Raw genomic sequence first — 9,626 nt, 5'->3', positions numbered from 1 at the left:
ATTTTGCCGTAACATTATCTTCCCGATCCAATTGAAACGGAAACATTTCCATTTCAATATTTTTTATTTTTCCCATCTCTGTTTTTGACATGCATACAATATGATTGCATTCAATCTATGGTAGGATAAAATTGTTTTAACTAGCCGATTTCTCGGCACAAAACATACAGTAAGAATATCTCTGGCGTTCAATAAAATTCTAATATTTATTTTAGATTTTCAGAAAAGTAGAACTTCTGTCGACGGAGATTTCTCCATTTGTTAAAAATCGTTTTTAAAAATTGTTTTCCAAATAATAATAAAAAAAAAAAAAATATGTACAAATACATATATAAATTTCTCGAGAAGATGTATATACATATTTCCAAGTTTGTGCAAACAACTATTAAGGAAAATTGTGTTTCTCGTAACGTAAAACAGTCGAATACCTAGAAAAGTACGAATCCAAGAAACCGGAAATACCGGGATCTTGCGTGTGTTTCGAGCTTACCTGCATGGTTGGAATGCACTGGCTTTGATGCGCAACGCTAAACACATACCACGGAATTCATCTCACGAACCGAGAGAGCTTTATAGCGGAGAGACGAAGCGAGATAGAGAGAAGAAGAGAGCGTTGCGTTTCCCTTCCGCAAGCAGCGTTCTTACGTAAACAGATCTTTAAGCTGCTCTCGGCGGCGACGCCGGCCTCGACGTTGACATGCACTACGCATTTACAGAAACTGGTAAAATCTCAGCTCGCGCGAAAATCCCCGGGCGCTCATATTCGCAATAACATTCAGGCTTCTGGAAAAAAGAGACGAAAAAAAGGAATAACTGGTATAACAAAAATGTATACAATTATTTAAATAATGTATGAAATGTATCTTTTTTTATAATATAATATTTTATATGCAATATATAATATACATGAATATATACATGTTATGAATATATATATGTTTTTATATTTATATACAATTAATTATATTTTGATGCATATTTTATATGTCAGTTTATAATGCAAATTATATTCATATATTAAAAATTAAATTATTTATTATATAGATTATATACTTATATAACTTAATATATATTTATAATAATATATATAAATTATATAAGTATATATTATATATATATATATATATATATAAATATTATCTATACCTATATAATAATTTAAATTATACATATATAATACATATATTTATATAATATATACATATAATGTAAATTACATATTAAATATCTATATATATATAGAAATAATTATAATAAATATAAATAAATATAATAAAAGTAAATCATCATAAATATAATTAATAATATATATATATATATATATCTTAAATCACGATTTCTGAAAAAGAGAAATAATTTACCATATATATGATACTCTAAAAATTACGTTCATAAAAATTCGATATATATTTTTAATATTATTAGCAATATCCATTGTCTGTATAATTACGATCTATCCTAAATTGAGTTTGTGAAGAGCTTCTTTGAAACAATACAACAAATGAACGGAATGCGTCGTGTTTTCTTCTGGATAGAAGACGAGGAGGAACTCTCGTAAAGAGAGCGGGAGGAGAACAAAGTCATCCAGGGGGATGAGAAACAGGATCGTGTATTTTATATATATATGTCCGGGGTTTCTATACTCCGTAGAACGTGGAACACGTACGCGACGCGCAGATACGTGTTTCCCCCCATTGCTCTGCGAAAGCTACGGAGATAACGATATTGAATCGCAATGCTTCGAACGTCGTCGTCGTTCGTTCGACCGTCGCGATCCACTCGAATGCGTCCGACTGACCCGCTTCCAGCATCGCCGAGGGAATCCCGGCGAAATCCTGGCACAGACGGAGGACCACCGCGATCGACTGTGACACCTTAGGTAGGCGTACCGTCGACCGTGGAACGAGAAATCAATCGAAAAGACAGACGGATCTTCGAACTGAGAAAACATTTATCACGCATTTTCGTTCTTTGTCTCTCCTCTATCGATTTGTTTCGCTAAAATCGTCAATCTACCAGAAACAAATCGATCTGAAAATTAAATTCAATTTTTGATTTCTACTTTTTTTATTTAATTTATCTAATATATTATATAATAAATTAAATAGAAAAAATAATAAAAGTAGAAATAAAGATTGAATTTAATTTTCAGATTGATTTGCTTTTCGTAGATTGATATAATATTATATACTAATATAATATAATATATATTATATTAATATTAATATAATATATTATATTATATTAATATATAATTATATTTATTATATTATATTAATATATTATATTATATTAATATAATATATTATATTAATATTAATATATTATATATTATTAATTTTACAATTATGTTATATAATTATGTGTGTATATATACGTACATACAATACCTATATCTTCCGTGATATTATGTTTTTTCAATATTTTTAATTATTTTTCAGAGGATTATTTATTAATGCTTTTTTTATATTTTTGAATGCGCTCTTTCATTTTTAATGAATTTTAAGTAATAGCGGCAGTAATTAATTTTTTTATTAATTTTAGAATCACTATCTAGAATAAACAGAGAGAATTTTCTCTTAGAATTTACCCTTAAAATCATGGTGTAATATTCTAATCGTGGAATATTATAATATTGAAAGAATTTTATAGAGTTTCTCTCTGTAATTAATATTTTTACCACAATAAAAAATATTAACATCCACCACAATAAGATATAAAATATGCTTGATTAATTTTACTATATATACACGTATGTGTAGAATAAATTTGTTACATAACGTAATTTATCTTAATACATACTCGTCTTTAAAATTAATTATTACCGCTGATGATTAAAAAATGAATAAACGTGTTTAAAAATGTACAAAAACATTAATTAAATAGTTTTCTACAAAATAACATACAATTAAGGAAAAACACATGATATTAATTAGGAAAAAATCTATAAGAATTATTTAATTGCTTAATTATATAATTATAAATTAATAANTAATAAATATGCGCAATATTAATAATAAATACTATACATTGTACAATATATAAATTTTATATTAGATTGTACACATAATATATTATAAAAATTAAGGAAAATAAAAATTAATTCATTACTTTCATTAATTAATAATTAAAACACTTTTAAAAAATGAAAGAACGCGTTTAAAATAATAAGATAGGATATGCTATAAAATAATACAATTTTTTATGGAATATCATATGTGTTCTTGTATTTTCCTTCACGCACATTTTTTTTCACGCATGACACGAATAAGAATTATATTTTTGTTTCTCCTTTTGATATAATTCACGTGTCTTACATGCGTTTCGATAGTTGCGCTTTATTCCGCCGGCTGCAACTATTACGCAACTGCAACGGACAGCTTAAGTTGTGCTACGAGCAACGGCAGGTGCATCGTCTTTCGCCTTTAATAACCAATCCGCGGAGCCGTCAGAGCTTTCGAACTTGCCACAAAAGCTCCGGTTGTTCCGCAGAATGTTCAGAGAGACGTAAGAACGAATACGCAGATCGATAAACGTTCGCGAATCTCCCGCGAGATTCTCCGCCAATCAAAAACGACGATGCATAATATCGCGAATATTAAATTTTTCCACCCCCAGCTCGTCTTCCTCCCTCACCGCAGCTGCTTTTCGCGCTTGGAATACCTTTTTTTAGCATATTTCCGGAAAATATCGGCAAAACTTACTCGAGCTTTTGCTTTCGCGAATGCCAATTGATTCAGAAATGTTAATTTGTCAAACGTCACGAAAAATTTGCGAACAAAATATTTTGCATGTTTCTAAACTTCTTTAAAGTATATCATATATATTGTATAATTACTAATCAAATATAATTAGTAATTAATATAATTATGTAATAATATATAATAATCTAATTATTTAATTGGACAATTATATAATTATAAATTTATAATTATAGGTAATAAATATGCACAATATTATTTATTGTATATTAGATTGTGCATATATATTATATTATAAAAATTAAGGAAAACGAAAATTAATTCATTACTTTCATTAATAAAAAAATAGTGATTATCAAAAAGTTATCCGGAAAAAAATTTTTTATATATAACAACATAAAATTATATATAGAAATATATAAAATTATACATATAATCGCAAAATTATATATAAAATATATCCATACATAATTAGATAGAAGTGCTTTTTTATATTTAATTATATAAATTTAGATTTATGTAATAAATAAGTATTTCTTCATATATATAAATATATATGTTTCATATATAATTTGACATGATTATATATGACTCCTTATAATTTATATATAAATTTATAAAATTATGTATAAAAATGGGCATATTTCACATACAATTTTACGGTTATACTTACAATTATACAATTATTTATATATAATTATATATAAAAAAAATGTTTCTCGAGTATTAATAATTAGATTTCCGATCTTATCATTAAAATCAAAGAATCCAATTTCTGTTTTATGTACCCGAGGTTTAAGTAACGCGCACGTTGATGGTAGCAGTCGAACGCAAAAGTATTAATTTTTCGCGCAGCAAACAGCTGTGCGCGGCGAGCTCGACGGAACGATGCATCGGAACGAAAGCCGGGCGTCCTGCAAGGTGATTGCATATCGGAACGATAGACGGCCGATTGAAATGCAAATAGCGGCGGTCGACGTTATTTCGAACCCCCGGATTCTCTCCCGCGCGTTATATCCCCCGAGCGCGCGAGAGATGTGCGCGCTTGTGTGTCAAATTCCAACCCGCGATCCTTTTCCCCTGTGGAAATGCTGGGGCTGGATGTCGCGCGACATCGCGCAAACACCGACGCGACGTCGTTACAAAAATCCCGACTATCAAGCCGCAACCAACACACAGACCTAACGTCAGAGTGAGAGAGAGTGCAAGCGTCGCGCCTGGATAAGCCGTAATTTCAATTAACGTCAAAGCGTGCGCACGCGCCGTTATTTTGCGCCTGCGACCGCTCGATCTGCAGAACGAGGATTAATATGACGAGGAAGATTAAAAATCTCACCTCGAAAAGAGTGCTCGTTAAAAAAAAAAAAGAGGAAGGATGTTAAGGAAGAAAAATTCTACGGGAAAGGGCGCTTTTCTCTCAGACTGTTCTCTCTCCGGGATGTAATATTATTTACGAATTGAAATATCGAAAGCCTTTCGCGACTTTTGGCAAATTTCATATATTTATATACCCAAAAAATAAATTAAAAGTTTTAAAATTTTTAATATTTTTATTACGTAATTTTTGAAACATTTTTTAGTACTGTTATACTATCTTGATTTGAGAATTTTTGAGCACCCTATATACAGGGTGTAACTAAACAAAAGTATACAAAGCACGTCATCGGATGCAGGACGACAAACTAAATCGAAAAGTCCTGAGTCATTTTTTAATCTGAGCTTTACTTTTTACGCTATAAATTGTTAAAATTGGCCAATTAGCGCGTGGCTACAACGGAAAACAGCGTAAGCCCCGCCTTATTAGGCGTACTAAGGCCTATTAAGGCGGAGCCTACGCTGTTTTCCGTTGTAGCCACGCGCTAATTGGCACACTTTAACAATTTATAGCGTCAAAAATAAAGTTCAGATTAAAAAATGGCTCAGGACTTTTCGATTTAATTTGTCGTTCTGCATCCGATAATCTGCTTTGTATACATTTGTTTAGTTATACCTTGTATATTTAAATAACGCTGTAAATTAAATTATTAATACTATTACAAATTTTAATTTTTAATTACTGATATCTTTGTGTGATTAGATATAAATTTGTATAAAATATGATGGAAATAGAAATTCAACTATTATATAAATATATCTCTTATTAGAACTATTGTTCAAATATTTTAGAATATTTTAGATGCATCACACGAGAACTACATGATATCCATTTGTAGTAAAATTACATCATAATTTTTGAACTCTTAAAACTGGTTACACGCTATGTTATTTCACTTTATATGTATATTCCGCATAACAGTTGCTAAAATAAACGTGTCAACGCGGGTCGTAAACTTTTCAATTTTAGAGCGTTAAATACCTAGGCAATCAAGTTTCAAATAAAATCTCCGTAGCGAAATAAATTATACGTCAAGTTAAACTCAAAAGCAATATTTTGCTATCTCTTGAAACTTAATTGTTGAAAAATTTCTTTGATGTTTAATATAAATGATAAAATTTTTTATTAGACAGGTATCGATACACAAGAGTAAATTAATGTCTCCCTTCCATAAAATTAATAAACGTCAATAAGTATAGTTAAAAAATTTATATTTTTCTATTTTTAAATTTTGTGTCGGGTACGATATCTGTAAAAAAAAACTCAGTTTGAAGCTGAGCGTGCAACAAAGCATCGATGCCGATATCGTAACCCTCATAACACGAACATGATAAAGCTATTGCGCAACAAATTCGAACGAATATTGACGAATATGCGATCAATTTTATCGGTTTCGATTTTTTTCTTTTTTTCTCGTGAACGTGGCGTACAATCGGCCAGACACAATGATAATTCACACTATTCGTTGATGCGTGTGACGGTGACAGACCGACAAATAACGTGAAGCACAACCCGACAATGTCCGTTGTTGGTTCAACAATTGTAGGAAAACGCTTTTTGCAAAATCCTTTTCGAATGCCCGCTCAATATTGCACTAATGATCAATATTTGTATTTGTTTTGTACGAATTTGTATCCTAAATTAAATAACTAGACGTCTAGAAAAAAACCCGCGAAACGATAGGTAATAAATTTGATATTTTTGTATCTCGACGGAAAAATATAATTTATTTTAATAGCAAAATTGAGAAAAGAAGCAATTAATTTTTTTTAATTAATTTCAATTAGCACACTTTATTCCTACAGCACAGTTGAAAGAACGTTGAAATATTTTTTTATTATTTTTTTAAATTTGCTTTGCAAACAGTAAATTTACAATACAAACAGTTAGATACAATAATAAAAGGGCAATAAATTAGCATTAAATTTTATTTACATTATATAAGATTTTGCTTTTCGTGATGGAATGTCAAATTGATGAAGATCTTGAAGTGCATGATTACTAATCTTAGCGTATGCGTGATTCACGGACAGGCAATCTTCCAAACATAGTTTGAGATTATATAGTAAACTTCAAATATTTAAATCTTAAAATCTCTACATGAAACATTTTAAATATTTTTATTACTTAATTCTTCAAGTATATTTTAATACTGCTATATCTTGCTTATTTTTTAAAACTTATTTACATTTTTTAAATATAATACTAAATGCATTATATTATATTGAAATATGTATTAATATATACTTATATATATATTAATATTGTATATACTTAATATTATTTTAATTGCATAATTTTACATATAGTGAATTTCAAATATTTTAGAATATTTCGAATATTTTAGATACATTACACTTTACACAATGCTGTAAATTGATTGTCAGTCATCACTATCGCGAAGATAAGGGAGCAATTAATTTTACAAATAATAAATTATTAATTAATAAAAGAATTAATTATTCGCACCCTATAATTAATTAGAATCGCATGCGTGCTAATTACGAGAATAGAACGAAATCGCGCAACATTTTACTTTAAACGTTAATTGTATTATGTATATATATTTTATATCGCAATGTGAAAATACGAAAAATCTCGCGTACGAATTCGCGCAATATTATAAAAAATGATTGCATTTTATTCTTCTACTAATACGTGCACCGAGAGATAATATACAAAAATAATACTCGGAGGGACTTGGCACTCCAGTCTCCTCGGTGAATAATAATAAGAAATGTAAACACAACAGCGTATCATACAAATTTTAAGGCATCTAGCTGGCTGATGTGTTTTCGTGCGATAATCTTGGTAGAACCTACTTTGTATATCACATCTTCCTCTCAGATAAGTATCAAAATATCTAACCCGCGATTATCCCTTATAAACATATATTAATATATATATATATATATATATATATTTATATATGTATATATATATATTATATATATTTTAATATATGTATATCTATAAAGCTGTAGCATTAAAAAATTTTTAAATAAGTTTTAAAGAATAAACAAGATAGATAAATGTATCAGTATTAAAATATATACTTAAAAAATGAAATAATAAAAATATTAAAAATGTTTCATGCAGAGTATTTAAGCTTTAAATATTTAAAGTTTACTATATTATAAAATATATATATACGATCCTGTGATTCAGTCTCTGAAGCACTTCCTTGTAAAATTGAGCGTTGACAGTCTGGCCGGGGGGTACGAATTCATGGTGCACTATCCCCTTTGCATCAAAAAAAACAATGAGCATTGACTTCACCCGGGACTTGCTCATGCGAGCCTTCTTCTGGCGCGGCGACGACGTCGTGTGCCATTCCGCACTCTGCCTCTTTGACTCCGGATCGTACTGAAAGACCCATGACTCATCCCCAGTGATAACGTTGTTCAGGAAATTGGGATTATCTGCACAGATTATCTTGTCCAGCTTCACGCAAAACTTTATCGCATAGCGTTGCTCTATCGTTCTCTCCATCACAAGTTCGACGCGACCACTAAGCAGAGGTTCACAGAATAAGCCGTCCTAACCCTCCAAGCGCATGGAAACAATTGAGCGACCTACCGTTGGAAAGCTAAGGGTACCCCCCTTCCTCCCCAACCGGTCCCATCGCTCTGCGATGTATAGTCGCGTCACATATTTATATTTATATATGTATATATATATATATATTATATATATTTTAATATATGTATATCTATAATGCTGTAGCATTTAAGAATTTTTAAATAAGTTTTAAAGAATAAACAAGATAAATGTATTAGTATTAAAATATACAATATATTTGAAAAATTAAATAATGAAAATATTAAAAATGTTTCATGCAGAGTATTTAAGCTTTAAATATTTAAAGTTTACTATATAATCTGAAACTATATGTATTCTTCACAAAGTTGTCCGTGCGAATTTTCAGTGCCGATTATTTCGCGTTTAAGTGTGACATTCGCGTTGCTTCGTCGTAATATAAAACAAAGTGCAGGTCTCATGAGATTAACGTAGTATGTAAAGTGCCGCGCACAAAGTGTCGCATAGTCATATTCTAGTCTTTAGTCGCGCGCGACGGTAATTAGCCATGTTTTCGCGAGTATGTATCCCAAAGGAGCAGCAAAGAACAGACAAGAAAGAAAGAGAGAAAGAGACAGAGAGAAGAGGAAGAGGAGACGTCAAGCAACAGCAAAGGGATTAAAAAATGATTTATAATTTTATTATATATTATTTTTATTATCAAATATTATTTCTTGGATCTCTTGTGTTGCCTAGTGTTAACAAAAAAAAATATTTTGCATAAAAATTGTTTGTTTTTAAAAAATCCTCTAATTATCACTTGTTTTAAAAATTGTAAGTCTTGTCAAGACAAATCTAATCATATGTAATAATTAAGGATTTTTCTTAATTTTTGAGGTGCGCATTTTTAATTTTGAAGTATTAATGTTCCGCAAACGTTTCAAAATAAAAAGATTTTGTAAAAGAGAAAAGATATTTAGAGTAAAAATTAAAATAGCTCACCCTATAGATATAGATTATAAAAATTTTAT

The sequence above is a fragment of the Nylanderia fulva genome, unplaced genomic scaffold (genome assembly GCF_048542155.1).
Source record: "Nylanderia fulva isolate GAGA-0341 unplaced genomic scaffold, ASM4854215v1 Scaffold15, whole genome shotgun sequence".
NCBI lineage: Eukaryota > Metazoa > Arthropoda > Insecta > Hymenoptera > Formicidae > Nylanderia > Nylanderia fulva.
Note: the sequence above shows the minus strand (reverse complement) of the source record.